The sequence below is a fragment of the Schistocerca piceifrons genome, chromosome 2, assembly GCF_021461385.2.
Source record: "Schistocerca piceifrons isolate TAMUIC-IGC-003096 chromosome 2, iqSchPice1.1, whole genome shotgun sequence".
In the NCBI taxonomy this organism is placed as follows: Eukaryota; Metazoa; Arthropoda; class Insecta; order Orthoptera; family Acrididae; genus Schistocerca; species Schistocerca piceifrons.
This window is the reverse complement of record NC_060139.1, coordinates 197,915,990-197,939,014: the sequence shown is the minus strand read 5'-3', so window position 1 is coordinate 197,939,014 and position 23,025 is coordinate 197,915,990. Positions and strand designations below refer to the sequence as shown.

General features: G+C 44.1%; 1 protein-coding gene across 1 annotated transcript in view; it reads right to left on the bottom strand.

The window, feature by feature from the left end:
* The window catches only part of LOC124775916, a 394,798-nt gene extending 380,878 nt beyond the window's left edge, over positions 1-13,920 (bottom strand). The window contains exon 1 of the mRNA XM_047250760.1: positions 13,726-13,920. The gene's annotated coding sequence lies outside the window, so the exon portion shown is untranslated. The remainder of the gene's footprint in view (positions 1-13,725) is intronic.
* Positions 13,921-23,025: the final 9,105 nt, after the last annotated feature.

Below are 23,025 nucleotides of genomic sequence, written 5' to 3'. Positions count from 1 at the left end.
GAAACATCCATTTATCAAATGGCTCTGAGCACTATGGGACTTAACATCTGAGGCCATCAGTCCCCTAGAACTTAGAACTACTTGAACCTAACTAATCTAAGGACATCACACACATCCATGCTCGAGGCAGGATTCGAAAGCAGCGACCGTAGCGGTCGCGTGGTTCCAAACTGAAGCGCCTAGAACCACTCGGCCACACTGGCCGGTATCCATTTATCACCTAAGCACATTTGTGTGTGTTATAAACTACACATTACGTGTTTACATTATACCAAAACAAAAAATAACCCGGAATACCGCACGTACGATACAGTACTGATGCATTACAACAGTGGCTCGATGTGGCGACCACCGTTGTTGTTACAGACATTGTACCTACGAAGCATGTTCTGGTACACACTCTCTATCCCACCTGTTGTCTCTTCAAAGTTCAGTGCAGCGGCCGGAACTCGTGTCAGCAGATCTTCCTCCGTGTCGCAGCAAGGCATACGTTAAGTGACATCACGTGACCATCTGGCGTAGTGCACGTCATACCAGGACAAGCAACTGTGAGGCTTCTCTCTTTCCCTCAGCAGACGTGGACGCGTTACACATCTAAAGTGAACCGTCGTAGAACTGAAACGGTGCGTTTCCGACATGGGTCCCTATTCAAATCTTATGTACTCACACGCCTCTAAAAATCAGAGAAGTTTATTACGCAAATTTCCTAACATCCTGTACTTTATTATCGCAAATGGAGGGAACGAAAAGCGATCACTTATTTGCCTCTGTACTAGCCCCAAACTCCCTTTTTTGGTTTTTGCGCTAAATCCATGTTAGAGCCGTCTTCCAAACGTGGATTCTGTGCTGCATCATTGAACTTAAAATGGTTTTGTTATGTATGTAAAGGCGGAAAGAGGAGCCTCAAATTACAGAACAAAAGGCAGTTGCAGCATTCGAACTGCACTAGAAAAAATGTTTTACTGACCAAGATAATTTATTACTCCAGCTGAAGATGGGTGGAAGTCCGAAACGCGACATCCTCCTCCCTTAAACAAAGGTGTGTAAAAAGTGATTGGTAATTGAAATATATCAATCCACAGCACCACGGAGTACAACCAATATTAACACGGATAAATTAACGACTGACGGCAGTCGCAAATGCCAGTCTTTCTAACATCAACATTACCGTTTCGCAAAAATATCTTATTACTTCTAAAAACTGTCATGTTAGCTTACAGAGAACATTTGTACCATTCTGTTACTGATGTTACGGACTAGTTACAAATCTAACAGCACAACTTTGCTTCCATGTCTTCCCTGAATCCAGGGTGGTGGCTGTCCCAAAAACTAGGGCAGTATTCAGCAATGAGTCGCACAGTCGTTACGGTCTCCTTAATATTTAATAAATTTTCTGTGAATTATGGCAAGAGAAATAATTCAGCCGCCAGCGTTAAAGAAATTTCGCACGGTGAATACACGCCAACTATCTAAAAACCGGTGGGAACAAGAATCCGATTGGCGGAGGACGAAATCCCTGTGCATCGAAAAAGGAAGACAGGAAATCTTTGTAGATGTACTTATATACAAAAGCTTCAGTCTAAATCACACATTAACTTTTTCTTCTTATCAAGAGTTTCGGCAGATTATACCTAGTACAGTTCCGTACGAACACCCTTGGAAAGCCCAACGGTACCGACCGACCACCGTGTCATCCTACGGCGATAGGCGTCACTGGGGGCGGATTGGAGGGACATGTGGTCATCACAACGCTCTACCGGCCGTTGTAGGTTTTCGTGACGCGAGGCGCTACTTCTCAGTCAAGTAGCTCCTCTACTGGTCTCACAAGGGCTGAGCGCATCCCGCTTGTCAACAGCGTTCGCCCAATCCAGACGGTTACCATCCAAGTACTAGCCAAGCCTTACAGCGCTTAACGTCGACCATCAGACGGGAACCGGTGGTACCGCTGCGGCAGGGCCGTTGGCTGCCAACTATAAGCGCATATTCAAATATAGTAAGTATGCGATTATGGTCAGTAATATCATGTACTATTTGATGTAATACGTTGCATCGATTCATTACGTTACTGATGCAAAGATGCAGTCTGCTGAAACAAGTAATTATACGGAAAAAAAATAAAGAGCGACACAGATTGAAAATTTCATGTATAAATGATAGAGAACCACACCTAATCTGCCGTACCTGTTCGACAGAATCGCGTACCAACGGTGCGAGATGTGTAACACCACTCCATGGCGCGGAAGACTGTTACACAGATTTTCCTATTTGCTGATGTGCAAACGTGTAGTGACTCCCTCTTGTAAAGTAGCGCGATATATTCACGGTTTGGGTTTCAGGTTCGAGTAGGCAAAAGGTATTTCGTGCGCCGTTGAAGACTCGAGGGATTAGGCCATTGAGAGGCCCCAGTCGAGGGCACTCAAGAGTGTCTGTCCGGCTTCAGCATGGGTCTGCGCCTCCGCACGGGATTATGGGAAGCTCCCCCGCCGCTTGACCACAGGCTATGAATACTTGACCACACAGCAGACTCCACACGAAACTTCCGCGGAGTGTCACGCGGAATCGCCGCACTGCCACCTTCAGCAGTCGCTAGTTTGAGACAGCGAGGTTTACGCAAGGAATCGCTGAAACACTACTGCTGTGATTTGCGGCATAATTCGGTGCGCCGTATTAGTGATGCAGCACGCTGTTTCTGAGGATGATAGACGTCATTCAAGGACGAGAGTAGCTCTTAGCTATTTTCCATATCTACAATGAAGTCATGAGTAGAGCACGGCAAGTGCCATAAGACGATACTCCAGAAACTTCGCTCAGTGGAAGAGTAAAAACAAGCGAACACGAGTCTCGGCTTATCCGTATACACTCGACCGTTTCTGAGAAACCGACAGCCAAAGTTTCCGACGTAGATGCCTTTTAGTGCACTATCCTTCCAGCTGAAACGATGGGCAGTGGCTAATGTTGCAGCGTATTTCTTTTGCGCCCAATTTTCGATACCCTATTAGTGTTTTATTTTATTTTTCATTTTTTTATCCATGTCCGTAGAATGTTTTTCATCAAGTTAGAGGATAAAATGGTTCAAATGGCTCTGAGCACTATGGGACTCAACTGCTGAGGTCATTAGTCCCCTAGAACTTAGAACTAGTTAAACCTAACTAACCTAAGGACATCACAAACATCCATGCCCGAGGCAGGATTCGAACCTGCGACCGTAGCGGTCTTGCGGTTCCAGACTGCAGCGCCTTTAGCCGCACGGCCACTTCGGCCGGCTGTTAGAGGATACAAGAGCGTTATATTAATGGTAAAATTACAATTGGGTTTCAGGCGCCTGTAACTGATATTGAATCAAGAGACGCTACAGAAATTTTTCCGAAAATGATTTCAAATAATTTTCTCATCCATTTATTTTTTTAAATTCATGCACCAGATACACAACTAATAGACGAGTAAGGACAAAGTTATTTCAATACACAATAAAATTGTCTTCGGTGTAATTCCTGTAGTGTATCTTGATAGATAATCAATTGCAAGCGGTAGTTTTCAGAAAAGTGTTCCGTTATGCACGGTTTGCCATGAAATTATTGCCAATGTTAACGACGTTTCGTTTCCGAGTGAGATTCGTATGAAGAAATGTCACTGTGGTAAACCTCCCTTCGCGTGTTCGGAAGACCTACGCTCCGCATGTTTCCCCGATCGTTATAATCTAAGGGAATGCACCAAATGTTCCTGAAGAATGAAATATCACAATATGAGAATTTAGAAAGATTGTAATCCCTCAACATACCATACATACATATGTTATACATAATAAACGTGACAATTATTGTGAAATCCACTTGTAATTTTACAATTAATATATCGCCCTTGAATCCCCTAATTTAATAAGAGACATTCGTGTATTAACGGTCTACGGATATGGATAAATAAATGAAAACGATAAAAAAAAACAATAGCAGGGTTTCAAACACAGGGTCCCAAGTTAAAAAACCGCGTCGATAACCACAGAGCCACTATTTCGTCTTTGCATATTGCACAGTGAAGTACCCAGAAAATACCTCTAAAACTTTGACCATCGTTTTTCAGAGACGCTGGACTATCTATGGATAAGCAGAGACAAATGTTCGCTTATTTTGACTCCTTTTACACTGAGCTAAGTTCCTTGGAAATCAGGTGACGGCACTGACCATGTTATCGTACGTAATATACCCTACAGCCGGCGATGTGGCCGAGCGGTTCTAGGCGCTTCAGTCCGGAACCGCGCTGCTGCTACGGTCGCAGGTTCGAATCCTGCCTCGGGCATGGATGTGTATGATGTCCTTAGGTTAGTTATGTTTAAGTAGTTCTAAGTCTAGGGAACTGATGACATCTGATGTTAAGTCCCATAGTGCTCAGAGCCATTTGAACAATATTATACCCTACAGTAAACAATTGTGAAACCTGCGCACAGTGAAATTTGGCGTGGCAGAACTCGTTTCTTGTTATTGAGTGACAATCGGAGCCTTGACGTGAACTGTGCATTCACTGTAATCTTGGAAAATGTGCATTATGAACAGAAATTTGTCTACAGAAAGTGCGTGTTTCTTTTCCAGATGCTGTGGAAATTTGATCGAAACTTTGGAGATGTAAGACGATCTTTCTTTAAAAAGTTGCCGCACACACAGCTGTCATGCAGATAAGCTATCTACAAATAAAGTCGAAGGTTCGACGTGACAGTCAGCGGTCGCCCAAAATTAATAACCACTGCAGGAAATTTGCAGCTCGTTGCATAAACAGTCGTTAAGTCACCCAAGAAATATGCGAGCTTTTAAGGAACTATAATTGTACGATAGAAGTTTCAAAAGAATATCAAAAACACTACACCTGAAGCCAATTACTTTGTCTTTGAACTATTCCTGTGCTCTGATGAAGCAGGTTTTAAGTTAAGAGGTAAGAAAGGTAAGTTAAGAGTTAACAAAGGTAGTGGTGTTCCTAAAATCCACGACGTGTTACTAAGGAGGAGTTAAATGTTTCTGGAGATAGGGCTTGGGCTGGTATACGCAACGAAGAGTGATAAGCTCGTATCTTTTCGATGGGATCGTGAGTGCGGAAAGGTAATTTGACCTGCTGTGAGAAGCTTTTATTTATTACACAATATCCCTGCACTTGAAGCTGCGCGGAATAATCTCATTTGGTGGCTCCACCGCACTACAGGTGAAACGTCCATACACTTTTGGATGACATTTTTCAAAAGTGGATAGAAATCACCGGGCCTCATACCACATGACTGTTACAGTGTGGGTAATACTGAAAGAAAAATATTTTCGCTACAATACCATTAAGGGGCTCCGGAACGCCCTATACTTGCAATGTTAAAATAACGCTTATAAATTACATCTTTCCTCACAAACTATTTGAGGTAGGAAGTTGAACTTTTTACAGATTATTTATTGGAATATGGGCTACAACTTAACACAGGGATTTTACAAAATTTTAGTTCAGTTATTAAAGATGATTTTTTTTTCAATTGTAATGAAAATTCACAACATTTTTCTGCAATTTTTTATTTATATATTCAAAAATATACAGTTTTTTGGAAAAAGGCTGTGTTAAATTATGCAGAAGGTCCTGTGTAACATTTACTGAAAGTTTGAAACAAATATGTTTGGAAGATCCTTAGAAAACATGTAATTAGTATGAGAAAATAAAAGTTTTGGGAATCGAGCGACAAAGATTGGATTAACTTTTTATTGCATTCCAGGTCCATAGGATGGATTATCTTCATCCTCTGCAAACCCCTCCTCCAGCTTCCTCTTGTTCCTCCTCCTGTTTACTCTTGCTTGTATTTCTAGACTCTTTACAGCCCTGTCTGCAGCCCGAAGGCGTTCCTTGTCTCAAGCAAGCATCGCTCGTTGTTGTGTTCGTAGATTTTGCTACCATTTTCTTCAGTTGCAGTTACTGCAACACTGTTCCAAAAGGTGGTCATGTATGAACACTTATCACATTTCAGTTACATTTCACTAGCAAGTCCTACGTGCTTTATTATGGAGAGTTCCAGACCAATTTCACTACAATGAATACATCTTACACAGTTTGAAAAAATTCCTGTGAGAACCGACATATCAAATATTTCATTCACATCCGATTCGCCCATAAAACATTCATAGTTTTCACTCATTGAACCAAGCTTCTTCTGTGAAGTATTTTCTTTCCCACTTTGACTGCTATGGGCAGGTGTACTTGAGAGGTTAGGTTCACTCACTTGGTTATCGTCTTTATTGTTTACAGTAATAACACATACCTTTGGCTGTCCAACATTTCTCCTTTTCTTAAAAGCCTTCAGAGGATTTCTAATAACTTTACTTTTACTCATTATTATACTTCAACAAAACAGAGACTCAAGAAACAGAATTAATTACGAATATTTTCGAGATAACGACAGAGTAAATAAACATGAAACAATCGACAATCACACCAGCGATATATATTGAACCATCACAGGTTAGCCACAACACATACTTTATCTCACATCACTAAAATGTACCTGATGAACACGGACGTTAATAATAACACCATTTGACAGCAGTTTAACAGCGCCACAGTGGGTCACGCCCATGTAGAACACATTTCAAAAAAAATTTAAAAATAGTTGTAGTCTTCGGAATTGAATAAATTATATATCTATTAAAAGGTAATAGTCTGCAGATTCAGAAAACGCAAAAAAGTAAAAATTGAACTTTTCATGATTTTGAGCCTTTCCGGAGCCCCTTAAAACCTACAGCATTCAAAGAATTTGCCCGAACTAGAATTTTAGGACAATTTTGGTAATAAAGTGGAGTTATGTGATAAGACACCTAAATCAGCCTTTAAACGATGTGTTAACCCTCTCCCCATAAAGTGGATTGGAAGGACGTAACGACAAGGTCGAGTGAAATGCCACTCGGGTAGTACGTACCATTGAGCAAGGGACCCCTCAAATACTGTGATCGTGCCGTGCTGTAAGGATACACTAGCTGGAGGTAAGATCTGAGCTATATTGCGCATGCGCTCGAAGAAAAACAGGGCAGGCGCATGGTTTTCCACCCCCCCTTGTAAGCAGAGGGTTAAATGTCCAGGTAACAGTGGACAATACTTTGAGCGAACTACGTTGTATAAATCATTACAGCTACCCAAACACTGTATGTTTTGTAAACTGGCTTTTGCTGCACGCTGGATCATCTTAATAGATTAGTTGTTAAGTGAGGGGATTAAAATAGTGGAAAAGGCTTGGGAGTCCACCACAATTGCTCACTATAAGATTTTAAATTTAATTAACATAACATAATATTTTAATTCAATTAACTGCTGACCTGTCAGCCACCTGAAGAGTGGCGTGCTATACTAAAGGTGTGACAAGTCTGTTCTCTCATGTGACGAGCACATCTGTTGCACTTGGGACTCTGAAGATAGAAATAATTCCTAAACGCGTCACTCTGTGATCAATAAAGTCATTCTCAACTGCTATATGACTTTTATAAGACTAAACCAGTTCAACAACAGATCTATGCGTAATGGGCATGGTAGCTCGAAGCCAGTATTGACGTTCTAATAAAACTTTTTAGAAAGTATTTATGGCTGGTTGCATTCGTCACCAACAGTCCGTAACGACCGCGGAGTTGAACAGGATACAGCATGGATAAAAAAAACCTTCTGCAGTTGCACCGACAGTTGACTATTATACGATGGAATGGTCCGTGTCCCAACATGTTTTTATTTATTTTTGTGAGCTTGTACTTAGATTTTTTTGTTTTGCACTTTACCTTATCCCGTAAGTATACATGGCGCCTGCCCGGTTGGCCGTGCGGTCTAACGCACGGCTTTCCGGGCGGGAAGGAGCGCCTGGTCCCCGGTACGAATCCGCCCGGCGGATTTGTGTCGAGGTCCGGTGAGCCAGCCAGTCTGTGGATGGTTTTTAGGCCGTTTTCCATCTGCCTCGGCGAATGCGGGCTGGTTCCCCTTATTCCACCTCAGTTACACTATGTCGGCGATTGCTGCGGAAACAAGTTCTCCACGTACGCGTACACCACCATTACTCTACCACGCCAACATAGGGGTTACACTCGGCTGGTGCGCGACGTTCCCTGGGGAGGTCCACCGGGGACCGAACCGCACAATAACCCTGGGTTCGGTGTGTGGCGGCGGAGGGGTGAAGTGGACTGCGGTAGTCGTCGTGGGGTTGTGGACCACTGTGGCTGCGGCGGGGACGGAGCCTCTCCGTCGTTTCTAGGTCCCCGGTTAACATACAATACAATACATACTAGTATACCTGACACTTTTTTACGCCATATATAGATTATCACATTAGGCCAGTGACTGGGCGAGGGACGTTTGTATGTGTGAACCGACAACCATAGCGCTGCCCGTCAACCGACGAACGGCAACAGGGCAATCCCTCGGCCAATCTGAGCGCCTGGCGCCAAGTTTCCGTAGTTTAAAAATGGTGCGTTGTCGACGTACACAACATTAGTAATTTTGGTTTGGGTTGGTATCAGCTACCCACGGTTAAAATTTCGTGACAATTTTTCCACTATATAATTGCAGGACAGGTCCCTCACATGTAGGCGAAGACACTATGTTTCATGAAGATAGGTCCAGGTTACAGCTCATTTTGTCCAGCTCTTTAATCATGGGAAACACACACGAACAGAACGCACGAGCCTGCCACAAGGAACTCTTTCTCAGAGAAGTTGTTTAACAAGTCCTACGTGAGCAATGATACATGCATCAACCCGCCTTAATTGTGAATCTCGGATGCGCTGATGTATCCGTGGAGTATTGGTTGGTTCAAATGGTTCTGAGCACTATGGGACTTAACATCTTAGGTCATCAGTCCCCTAGAACTTAGAACTAATTAAACCTAACTAACCTAAGGACATCACACACATCCATGCCCGAGGCAGGATTCGAACCTGCGACCGTAGCAGTCCCGCGGTTCCGGACTGCAGCGCCTAGAACCGCACGACCACCGCGGCCGGCGTGGAGTATTGCGTATGGTTTCGCAGCCTTCCATAATACGGGCAAAGAGACTAAGCATCTTTTACTGACGTTCCATACAAAAAAGCTTTCAAATGCCCACACAGAAAAAAATTCCAGTGGGTTTCGGTCCGGAGAGCGTGGAGCCCAGGCAGTTGGTCAATCTCTACCTATGTATCCCTGTAGAAACGTTGAGCATGAGCGCCATTGCTGTCCATACATCAAATGGGCATATCCCATCTCTGCATTTATGTACACTACCATTGTGCGAGCCAAGCCTATGGTTAATTCTACGTAGTAACCCGTGTGCCTGCAGCGGTAGCACTGATCGCTGGAAAGGTTACCGTTACTCGCAAAAAAAGTAATGACATACGTCGCATGGAAACAGGGACATATGAAACAAAACGCTGGTGGCGCACAATGTAACCAAACGTCATCAAGAGTTTATGTTCCCTATGATTCTAATGTTCTATTCTTATGTGTTTCCCATCAATTAGTTGGAGAAAATGAGTTGTAACATGGAAACAAAGCGTTTCCAAGTGCACGTTCATATAACGTAATTTGTTCTACGTGTCAGGAATGTGTCCTGCAATTTATGTCGTGCATTTTTGTTACTACACTGCAAATTACACTTAAGTGAAGAAATTCTGAAATGGAAGAAATTAATGTGAGGATGACCTGTTAAAATTCCTGGAGTCTTTGAATACCCCTTCCCAACAAAATTTCACATGGTGCTACTCTGAACACCATGCCATTCTTCTTGATGCTGATCTCGTTCTCACCAAAGGCCAACTACACACTTCGGTCCACATTAAACCTACTAACAAACAGCACTACTTATGTTCTGACAGTTGCCACCCTTTCCATGTCAAACGTTCCCTCCTACAGTCTTCACATTTGAGCTAAACGTTTTATCTCAGGTGAGATCTCTTTCATAATACACCGCCATTATCACCTCAGCCTTCATTGGGCATAATTACCCCACCAGCCTATTTCAAAAGCAGATTTCCTCGTACATCACATCCAATCCTGGTACTGCTGATCCCTCCAAAAGACAGCATTGTAGCACGCCACTTATCACTCACTTAAGTGGATAAAGGAGATTCATCGCGCCACCTTTACAATAATTCTGTTACTCCACTCTCTAACAGCACGCGGGAAAAAACGAACACCTACATCTTTCCGTGCGAGCTCCGATTTCCGTTACTTTATTATGATTGTTTCTCCTAAAGTAGCTCGGCGACAACAAAATATTTTCGTATACGGAGGAGAAAGTTCGTGATTGAAATTACGTGAGACGATCCTGCCGCAACGACGAACGCTCTTGTTATTATAATGTACATCCCAAATCCCGTATCATGCCCGTGACACCTTGTCCCCTATTTCTCGCTAATACAAAAAATGCTGCCCTTCTGCGAACTTTCTCGATGTACTCTGTTGATCCTATCTGGTAAGGATTCCACACCGCGCAGCAGTGGCCCAAAACAGAACGGGCAAGCGCAGTGCAGGCAGTCTCTCGACTAGATCTATTGCATCTTCTAAGTGTTCTGCCAGTAAAACGCAGTCTCTGGTTCGGCTTTCTGCAACATTCTCTCTCTCTCTCTCTCTCTCTCTCTCTCTCTCTCTCTCTCTCTCTCTCTCTTTCCCCTTACATATTTTTTCTTTTTAATTTGTAGCAATCCCGCAACGACATCCTGCAGGGAATTCCAAAACAAACGGCCCCAGGACGACGGCTCGAGGCGGGATGACACTTTCTCTGGTGTGAAGGATGACCAGACCCGACCAGCGCGGCCGCAGTGAAAGGTTGATGTAACCAGTCGGAGCGACCAGCCACTACTTTCCTGCAGGGGAAAAGGGGACAACAGACCGCGCTGCCAGACGCGGGACTGTCTTTCCTGGGACTGCATACTCCGTGTCGTCAACGCGCCGTACCCCCCATCCCAGCTGTCTGCTATCGGCACAAACCGTAGCGCTGAACTAATTGAGTTGCGTACTGTTCATGATAATGCAATCCCAAATCTCCGACCGGGTCTTCTGATTTGGGTGCTTCACGGTTTCGCTAATTTCCTTGAGGCAACTACGGAGAAGTTATTTTCAACAAGACCAGTCTTTTTTTTCCCCTGTACCATTTATCGAATTAAATTGCAAGATCTTGTCCTAGACGGCAACGTTTCTGGGAGTCAGCAGCTAGCATTAAACAAGCCTTTCACAGACGCTGGAGTGACTATTTATTTGTGCGATTAGCTCCGCGATATGAAATCGCATTATCACGTAACATTAGACAATGGGATTGAATATCTCGAAACTGGTTATGCCAATAAGTGAATTAAGAAGTCCAAACAGTACTTGCAGAAAATATATTCATTTGATTCCCCATTTGCGCTAGCACAGAACGTAGATGAACTTCATGTCGACTCGATGGAAACCACCACCATTCCACTTTCTTTAAATCAATAACTTAAAGGTACTAATCGCCTCAAACCCTGGACCCCACTGCGATAGACAGACGAGGCTCTGTACTACTTCTTAACTGTGCAAAGCCGAAGACTAACGTTATTTGTGTTACGAGAATCGGAATGCAAATGATAACTACATAAGCGACCCCCTCCCTTGTGCGCGCGCGTTGCGCAACGTAGCAACAAGATACCGGCAAAGCAATGAAGATGACGCTTATTTTAACATTACCTCAATTCTGCGTCGGTGGTTGATAGAGCCGGCCAGGGTGGCCGAGCGGTTCTAGGCACTACAGTCTGTAACCGCGCGACCGCTACGGTCGCAGGTTCGAATCCTGCCTCGGGCATGGATGTGTGTGATGTCCTTAGGTTAGTTAGGTTTAAGTAGTTCTAAGTTCTAGGGGACTGATGACCTCAGAAGTTAAGTCCCATAGTGCTCAGAGCCATGGTTGATAGAATCCGACAGTAAAACAAAATGGACAATTTCTGAATGTCGACAACCATCAAGACACTGTTTTCGTTTTTTGTTAATTTTTTATAAACAGTTACCACCGTGGTTTTACTGCAAATATTTACAAAATAATATGTGCTGCTTCAATCACAGGTTACTAATATTTATTACAAGGACGCGTTTCGGCAACTTATTGCTACCATCAGATGTATTATATGTAGATCTAGACTAACCTGAAATGTGATGACTATTATTTGTTAGGGGTGCCAGTAAGTTTGTGTACCGAAAATTAACCCTGTACAGAAAGAGTCAACATGTTGCTCTAAAGCGTCCTGATGGTAAGTTGGTAGAGTGTGACTAAAGCAGCAGAAATTTAATAAATTTTAATAAAATCGCTGATCTCAATTTCATGCATGTGGATAAATGTTACTGCATATAGTATCTCATACGGTGGAAATCGAATGAGAACTAATGGACCACTGATTGCATATACACAGATCGAAAGTTTTAATTACTCCTGGTCGCTTCAGTGATCTCCAGGAAGTTTTAATCACGCAACAAATCCCAAATGGCACAGAGATGCAACGTTTATGTGAACCTGCACTTTTAGGATGCTTCTCTATCCGCTCTATATATGACAGTAATTCAATGAATCATTGATTTCTGGAAAGCATGTGTCATTCATAGCCAGCTGTACGATGATCTTTTGAAATGTGCAATATATGATGACCGAGATTCTGGGTTTTTGTTTGTTGTTCCGTGACTGATCACTCGCAACGGGAAAGTTGGGAATGTGCTTTCGAGTTCCGAGCTGACACAAAGTTTTAACATCCTTCAGTACCAATCAAGAGTCAGCATGAATGTCGATTAAAAAGACTGCTATACTCTTAGCTTTTATTTTCGATTGGTGCTTCAAGTCTTGTCGGCAGTAAGCTATTGTGAGAGATGAAGACTATAGAAGCTGGCCGTGGCACCATTGAACAAACTGCCTTTGCCTTAGCGTGTAATAAGTTGGTAAAGCACGGGATATTATTAACATGTTGACTGCCACGAAGCCACCGGCGGCTACCGAAGCGCTTTACGCCTGACGCCGTGGAAGCCCTGGCGGTGAAGAATGTCACTACGTGTGCGACAGTTAACGTGCTAAATTGGAATGGCAGAAGCGGAGTCTGTGACATTGTCTTTCGCAATACTAATTCAGCGTTGAGCATCATATTGACAAATGTCAACGGGAGAGCAGAACGTGTGTGCCACGCCATTTTGTACATAAAACATGACAGTTGTGTCAGGTCAGCACCCAAATCCAGATTTTTGGCTTTCCACTATTCGGGCTCTAGATCCGGTTTGGCAAAAATTTCTGTTTGGTGAAGATATTTGAATTACAGAGCAAGATCACCATTTAAGGACGGATTTCGTTGCTACGATTATATCCTCAAGTATTCACTCATTTGATTTCGGTGGAGCTAATTAAGAGTCACATAGCAGTTGTTACGCGGTGTCTAAAAGTAAACAAACACTTGTTGTCACTGCAGCATACAAATGCATGCTTTTTTAATGATGAAAGTACATATGGTAAAGTTCACCAGTTTCATACAATTAGCGGAGTACGTCAGTTATGGAGGCAAAAAGCTTGATACAGTGCTTAATGCTTCATGACTTATGGTCTAGTAAGATAATATGACTCGATTACGCCGAACAGACTATCGGAAATGTACTGCGGCTTTCTAGGCCGTCATATCCTTTTTTTTTTTTTTTTCATCCCATTCAATAGCTTTTGCGTCTTCAAACTGCAAGAGAAGCACAGTTGTTCCCATTGGCAGAACACTTGTTTGCACTCACCAGGACAGCGTCACGTCATGGCGTCTCACAAGTGAAGCTGGAGAACAGCGCACATCCAGAGTCCCCAGTGTCGGGCACCAAAAACACACAGTCCTGCCCGCGGTTTCGCTCGCCTCAGAGTCGGGCACACGCACCGGAAAACACAGAGCAAACGGCGGTGCGGACTCTTTCGGCCGGCCCGTGCACCTGCGCGCAGACAACTGTCACACGCGGCCCCTGCGCCGCCCGTTCGGGCGACGGTGGCGCCGCTGCGGGAGCGCCGCGAAGCTCGCGCCCGGCGTCCCACCTGCCGGACAGCCAGAAGCCAGAGGCAGCGGCAGCGGGCTCCGGAGAAAGTTCGCAGCCCTGGGAGAAAGGTGGCCCCGGCCGCCGGTCACTGGCATTTGCCGACCCGCCGCCCGCGCGCGAGCGTCTGCCCGCTGGTCTTTGGGCTCGCCGACAAGAGTTTGCGTCGGACAAAAGGGCAGCGGGAAGTGCACACTACTGGCAAGACGGCGCGCGTGGCACGGTTCCATCTTGGCACCGCGAGCGGAGAGTCATCCACCTTCTCATTCGAGTCAGCGCGCCGGCGAGTGCATGAGTTGGCGCCGGTAGGGCAGGCCTTATTTTTAGAACCTGACGGCTGGCTGGGGGACTGCGATAGTGAGCGTACTTGGCGCTTTGTCGATAACGGACAAGGTAGAAGCAGTTTACATGAAAGTTTCCTGGCTGCGATACCGATGCTCTGTTTCTACCCTGAGAAAGGCCGCAACAATCGCGGTCGAAACTTCGTTTGCTTTGAGTGACAGTTGTTTTCTCAAAATGACGCGGCACCACACACGGAAGACAGACTGGCCGCGGGGGAAGATGCAATTTGTAGATGCAAGCTACGTAGCTGTTTCAGGTTGAATACTTAACACTTTAGGAGGTGGTGGTTGTAACAACCCTACCACAACAAAGGTCAAAATTTAATAATGATTGTGGTGTTGCTCACGCTGCTAAATACTGCATTTTCGGCCAACAACAAAGTTATTATGTGGAAGGTGTCATTGGAACACAGTTAATAAAGTCATTTCATGTAATAATGAATAAACTAGACACTCATCTTCTCGTGTTTCCCACGCTGGTCTCGTAAAATCATGGCCCAATCGTCGAAAATCTAGGTGGTGATGATTCCAAGCTCGGATGCAAAGAGGCCTAAGTTTTATTCTGCTATATTCAAAAGTTTTGTAGATGCGCTTCACAAACCATTCTTGAAGATTAAACCTTTCAAAGTTAGCACAATGCTGATGTAAAAAAACAATCAGCACTCCGAATTTAAGTTACACTTCCTTTTTATTGCTTTTGTTGCAATATCACGTAACACACAAAACATAACTTCACAATACAAAACATACTTGAAAACATCTTCCGCGCTGTTAAAGTTCACATTTTATAAGCTGACTACAATATGCGTCTTTCCAACATGACGTCCCAGACTTGACTTTTTCAAGGTCCGACTCTCTCACTACTTACGCGCCTAAAAATCAAGAGTTACAAGTACGTCAAAGATCATAGTGACAAAAGAAAGAATACACATACGAATAATATCATTACAATATAAACACATCGATGTATCAAAGTACCTCTACATTAATGAAATCAAATCTGAATGTTGTCTCAGAAATATGTCAGCTACTTTACAGAAACAAATTAGAATATTGCTAGTATCGAGAGGTTGAGTTGAGGTGCCGTAATGGTTACGTAATTCAAGTACCATTACATAGTACAAGAAAGAATACTAGAAATAACACCTACCGGGTGATCAAAAAGTCTGTATAAATTTGAAAACTTAATAAACCACGGAATAATGTAGATAAAGGGGTAAAAATTGACACACATGCTTGGAATGACATGGGGTTTTATTAGAACCACCCCATATTGCTAGACGCGAGAAAGTTCTCTTGCGCGCGTCTTTGGTGATGATCGTGTGCTCAGCCGCCACTTTCGTCATGCTTGGCCTCCCAGGTCTCCAGACCTCAGTCCGTGCGATTATTGGCTTTGGGGTTACCTGAAGTCGCAAGTGTATCGTGATCGACCGACATCTCTAGGGATGCTGCAAGACAACATCGGACGCCAATGCCTCACCATAACTCCGGACATATTTTACAGTGCTGTTCACAACATTATTCCTCGACTACAGCTATTGTTGAGGAATGATGGTGGACATATTGAGCATTTCCTGTAAAGAACATCATCTTTGCTTTGTCTTACTTTGTTATGCTAATTATTGCTATTCTGATTAGATAAAGCGCCATGTGTCGGACATTTTTTGAACATTTCTTATTTTTTTCTTTTTTTGGTTCTAATTAAACCCCATGTCATTCCAAGCATGTGTGTCAATTTGTATCTCTCTATCCACATTATTCCGTGATTTGTTCAGTTTTCAAATTTATACTGACTTTTTGATCACCCTATATATTCCAATCATCTAAGAAGGTGAAAGAGTTGCTGTGCCCAATTAAGTACAGTCCCGACCACATGGTTCAAAGTGGTTCAAATGGCTCTAAGCAGTATGGGACTTAACATCTGAGGTCGTGTCAGTCCCCTAGACTTAAAACTACTTAAACCTAACTAACCTAAGGACATCACACACATCCGTGCCCGAGGCAGAATTCGAACCTGCGACCGCAGCAGCCGCGTGGTTCCAGACTGAAGCGCCTATAACTGCTCGGCCACCTCGGCCGGCTCGACCACATGGTCCCTGGGATTTACGATAGGCGTTCCATACAGATTTACAATTTATTTTTTCTACCCATCATTCATGGTGCGCTATCTGACTTATCGATACAGCTGCAGGTATATGCGGCATGGAAATCACTACAAACATAAATCCTTCCACAGTACAACCCAAGTTGCGAACTGTTGTTGTTATGTGTGAACCGACCAGGAGTGTGACCAAGGACAGCTCTGGACGACGTTGGGTTTCTGTTAAAAGAGAGCGTAAACACTGCAGGTATTTACATCTACATCTACATGGATACTCTGCAAATCACATTTAAGTGTCCGGCCGAGGGTTCATCGAACCACCTTCACAGTTCTCTATTATTCCAATCTCGTATAGCGCGCGGAAAGAATGAACACCTATATCTTTCCGTACGAACTCTGATTATCCTTATTTTATCGTGGTGATAGTTCCGCTCTATGAAGGTCGGAGTCAACAAAATATTTTCGCATTCGGAGGAGAAAGTTGGTGATTGGAATTTCGTGAGGAGATTCCATCGCAAAGAAAAACGCCTTTCTTTTAACGATTTCCAGCCCAAATCCTGTATCATTTCTGCGACACTCTCTCCCATATTTCGCGATAATACAAAACGCGCTGCCTTTCTTTGAACTTTTTCGATGTACTCCGTCAGTCCTATCTGGTAAGGATCCCACACCGCGCAGCAGTAATCTAAAAGAGGACGGACAAGCGTAGCGTAGGTAATCTCCTTAGTAGGTTTGTTACATTTTCCAAGTGTTCTGTCAATAAAACGCAGCCTTTGATTAGCCTTCTCCACAACATTTTCAATGTGTTCTTTCCTTACCTAGGTATTTAGTTGAATTTATGGCAGTTAACTTTTCTAAATCGTTTTGCAGTTCGTTTTGTTCTTCTGATGACTTTATTAGTCGATAAACGACAGCGTCTTCTGCAAACAACCGAAGACGGCTGCTCATATTGTCTCCCAAATCGTTTATATAGATAAGGAACAGCAAAAGGGCCTTTAACACTACCTTAGGGAACGCCAGAAATCACTTCCGTTTTACTCGAGGACAAGTGATTGGTTTCAGTGCGTCCAGAGAGTGGACCGCCACGGAAAGGATTCTCGGAACACGACAGTGCTCGTCCCCATACGAGTAACAAAACTAGGCTTGCCATCGCTGAAATGAAATTTCAGGCACAGCCACACCCACCGTATTCTCGTCACTTGTCCTCTTCTGACTACCACCGCTTCGGAGCTTTGGGAGAAACCCCGCGCGGATATCGTTTCGCAGACATCCAGGAACTGCGACCAGCTATCCTCAGGCGCGACACATTCCGGAAAAGTGCTTTGAGGAAGGCTAACATAAGCTATAGGGGCCAAATCAGGAGAATTCCGTGGGTGTGGCAGTACCTGGAACACCATTTCAGTGGTGGCAACCGTGTTTTTCCACTCGTATGGAGACAAGCGTTATCGTGTTGGAAGAGGACTTTTCGTACTTGTGCACACACTCCATGCACTGCCACCAATCGCCTATAAATATCCGCAGTCTTTGCACCCTCCTTCCAGGGAAACCACGTCGACCAGAATTCTACTTGACCATAACATCCGGGTTGTCCGCTGACGTAATGACGGCAGCTGGGAAAATGGTCTGTACTGTCGACGGATTACAGTCCTGTAGTGATAGTGCTGACACCTATGATTAGACCAAAGTACATACTTGGACCTGTAGTGATGAGTCAGCTGGCACACCATGAGTGTTAGGGAAAAATAAAGTGCAAATAAATGTGGAACGCCCCACGTGAGCGTCTGCGAGTGCGGAAGCAACTGAATTGGTTAGGTCTACCCGCGCCGATTCCGGCCGCTGCACAGAAAATCAACAGAACACTAAAATTCGCGTACTTCAGAAATCAGCAGTTGTTGAGCACAGCTTCACGAACAAACACAAGACTCTGTTTGATGAAGCGCAAGTTTTCTCCTGCGATTCTGTTATTAAAGAGGCTGGAAATTAGAATGTGCGAGAACCGCTCCAACGGGGACAGCGGATACGATCTTAGTGATGTGTGGTAGTGAAATATCGATGCAGATAAGAAACGGATAAGTTCGCCGAATTGTTTACGCTCCTGGGGCAGCGGTGACGAATCAAAAGCCGTTCATGGGTTACGTAAGGGCACCACAGCAGCAGCCACTACAGTCAGCTTCTCATGACAAAGAAGATGGTGGTAATCAGCAAAAGCTTGAGCTCTTTGTCCAGACCTGACGTGGTAAGAGATCCAAGAGTGTTTTATTCAGGAATTAGTAGAAACTAATACAGTTCAAATCAAGCATTCCATGTAACATCTGTCCTGATTTTGTTGGTTAGAGAGAGACATTGAACAGGCAAAACATTACCACCATTGCCCACCGTGATATTAGATGCTGCCTGGGGGCGTTACAGGCACGTGAAGCAGTAGCAAAATTATGTAAGCGGAGCAGACGCGGACGGGGGATCAAAAAAATGGTTCAAATGGCTCTGAGCACTATGGGACTTAACATCTGAGGTCATCAGTCCCTTAGAACTATTTAAACCTAACTAACCTAAGAACATAACACATCCATGCACGAGGCAGGATTTGAACCTGCGACCGTAGCGGTCACGCGGTTCCAGACTGAAGCGCCTAGAACCGCTCTGCCACAACAGGCACAGGGGATCAACCCAGCGAAGATATTCGCTGCAAATGGGGAAATCCATTGAGATAAGCGACTGTGACAAAGGGCAGACTATTATTACGCATAGTCTGTGGACTAGTATCTCGAGCCGGCCGGTGTGGCCGTGCGGTTCTAGGCGCTTCAGTCTGGAACCACGTGACCGACACGGTCGCAGGTTGGAATCCTGCCTCGGGCGTGGATGTGTGTGATGTCCTTAGGTTAGTTAGGTTTAAGTAGTTCTAAGTTCTAGGGGACTGATGACCACAGATGTTAAGTCCCACAGTGCTCAGAGCCATTTGAACTATTTTTAGTATCTCGAGAACGGCGAAGCTGGTCGAATGTTTTCATGCTACTGTCGTAGATAGAAGGACAATGAAACTACCACTAGGCGCTAAATGGTTGGGCGCCCAAGACTCTTCACAGAACGTGGGGTTCGGAGGTTTGTCTGCTCTGTTAAGTAGGTGATCCGTGACATCTCTGCCGAAAGAGCGCAAATGTTTCGGAGCGTACCGTTCACCGTACAACGTTGACAATGAAGCTCCGCAGCAGACCACCCCTACATGTTCACACGATGACCCAAGGACATCGTCAATTACGACTGCAGTGGGCATGGGACCATTTGACCGTCAATCAATGGAAATATATAGGCTCTTCGGGTAAATCACATTTTTGGCTACACTAGGTCGATAGTCCCGTCTCTATAAACCCCGTCATTGAGGTGAATGGCGGCTCGAAACCTGCAGCACGCCACGGACAAAGGGTCGTGGGAGCAGTATTATGCCGCGGGAGGTATTGTTGCGTGGGACCTGTGGTAGTACGACAGCTGTGAACCACCTGCTTCCCTTCGTGCTTGATATCTTCCCCGACGGCGATGTCATCTCTCAGCAGTATAATCTTCCGTGTCACGGAGTCGGAACCGTTCAACAGTGGTTTGAGGAGCATTGTAGTGAACTCGCGATGATGTCTTGGCGACCACGTTCGCCTGATGTAAATCCTATGGCACCCATCTGGATCGCTATCAGGCGCCCCACCACGTACGCAGATAGCGGCCTGTAATTAACGCGAATTACATGATCTGTGCGCAGACATTTAACGCCACGTCCACCAGTGATGGACCTAGGACACTCAGAATCAGTGACGTATTTCGGTCCAAAGACGAACAAACAAGATATTAAGCAGGTGGCTCATCAGTGTAAGTTTCCATTTGGTGTTTAGGCACGCCAGTTGCTATGAGCTTATTCATCGATTGTTGAAAATGGTTCAAATGGCTCTGAGCACTATGGGACTTAACTTCTGAGGTCATCAGTCCCCTAGACTTAGAACTACTTAAACCTGACTAACCTAAGGACATCACACACAACCATGCCCGAGGCAGTATTCGAACATGCGACCGTAGCAGTCTGGGGCCCATTAACACTGACTCGTATTGGAAGAGCAAGCTTCCATCTTCATATTCACAATATCACAATAATAATAACATCTCAACGAATAAAACTATACGCCAGTTCGTTAAAAATAGAAAAAATATTTCAGACTAAATTTAGTAATTATTACCAACTGATTTGTGTTTTTATTCGTTCTGATTGCAGATGGGTGGGTGGGTGGGTGGGTGGGTGGGTGGGAAGGTGGGGGGTGGTGGTGGTGGTGGTGGTGGTGGTGGTGGTGGTGTCTAAGAATTACTAATTAACGTCTGTATATCTTTCTTTTCTTAATAAAAATGTTTAGTATGTAAGCATATGTACAAATTAACTTGCGACGTGAGTGTAGAATGACTCGTTCCACATCACTACGATGTATCGTGCAAAATTAACACTGGAACACGAAACTAACTAACTACTGATGGCGTGAATTTGAAGATTTGAGCTTTTTCTCCAAAAACGTGTCAGTTTTAATGTGATCAACTATTATAAATGCGATGAGTCGAATTATTATGAGTGAAGTATTTCATGTAACTTTTTCTGAGTAGGTACGCGTCCCCGCAGAGGCTTGGTGGTCAGTAAGGACAGAGTTGAGGAGACTTTTTTTTCTTTTCGTTTTTTCTTTTTCAGCACCTTGTGAATGTAATCTGTCGTGTCGCTAAGTACCGCAGTGTCCATGTGGACCGTAATTACGGGACGGGCGAAGCGTCCCTCATCGCACAAGGTGATTAACAGCACGCAGCTTGTGTATGACTTCCTTTGCAGACAGCCGCACATTTGGCGTTTCTCAGAAGTCTCCTGCGACCATTACTTGCAGAACGACAGGGTGAAACAAATGACACTAATTAGAACTGTCTAATGAAAACTATACGCTGCTTCTAATACAAAAGAAAAATAAACAAAAAGAAAAACGTAGCATTCATCTGACCAAAGGTGCTTAGTACAGATGGTCGAAGAGTTACGTTATTCGTTTTCGCCCGACATGTGGAACGTCTCCCAAACGCAGCATCTCTCACGAAGGCGGCTACTGTTCAGCACAGAATAAAAGGCACTGTGGAATTTGGCATTGTTCACAGTCAACTTGCGCCAGAATTATTTTTGCTGGTGACAGAAAGTTAGTGTAAAGATACCAGCCATATGTTTGTATTGCTTTCGGGTGCAGTAGCTTACGAAATGTGATATTGTAACAGTACGTCCCGCCGTCATCTTCAGGTGATATCTGTAGACGTCTACAGATATCACCTGTAGATGGCAAGGTACGCTGTCAGAATATCGTGTTTCGTAAACACTTTGCAGACAACCAAGTGAGTTCAGCTGGAATAGAAAATAATCAGCATTCTGTGACGTAGGCTGTACAAGCTTGTGACAGCAACAAATGAGATTTAAATTAAATGTCCCCAAATCAAAAATTACGGCACGTTGTAGCCTGCTTGCCCATTCAGTAGTTCTAAAACAACAGATGGTCAGAAACTGACATTGTTTGAAATACGGAGATCAAATGGAATCACAAGTACCTCCTGAACGGCTGCAGAGTAAACAGACCATCAGCTCCGTCACATCGCGAGAACTGATGGCCCAATCGATTTTTGTTCTACTCTACGATAAACTGATTTTCCAGTAATTTGCTTTAGTGTTCTATGATTGTGAACGTACCGTTTTGCATCTTTAGAACTGGCTGTAATAATTTGACAATTATAAACTTTTTGCTTCCTTTATGTTCGTACCAGCACTCAGAATACCGTCCGTACCATTAAAGCAATAGGTCAATCACCGAAAATCAAGATCGAAAGAGTAAATAATTAGTTAATCGAGTGGTAGGAAGTATGTTCCTTTCTCTGTAGCCGTCTTTCACCTATTACCTACATGCAATACGAACAAATCTTTACTTGGAACGAATTCCGCACGAAACGATCATCCTCATACAACATAAAATTTGTAACAACAGGATATATTTGCTGCCTCTCAAGAGACCAACCCCTCGTCCAAGTCGTGAGAGACAAGCAACGCCGCAGAGTTGCGGATGGCCTACAACGGTGAAGTACAGGGAGAAGAGTGTCCCAGGATCAATAACTAGTTTCCAACAAAGGACCTAGCCCGGTACTGACCTATGCATTTAAAACATGGCTAATGAAGCAAAGAGATGTAAGTAGATTACGGGCATGTGACCTTAGGATATTAGTAACACGGAGAGATAGGATGAGGAATGAAAGGGTAAGGAAAATAGTGAAAGAGGAACCGTTGCACAGCAGTATAGAAACATCAAGGCTAAGGTGGTACGGGCACTTAAAGAGAATCGAAAACAAGAGGAGTTCCACGAAGGTACATGAAATGGATACGTGAAGAAACGACCTAGTGGAAGACCAAGGGATGGAAGGCCGAATTGTTTGGACGATTGTGGTGAAAGAAGAGGCAAAGACTGGACCAGAATGAACACAGAAAAGTGGTGTGAAAACAGGACTACATCACGAGGCTTATTTTCCAAATAGACCCAGCCT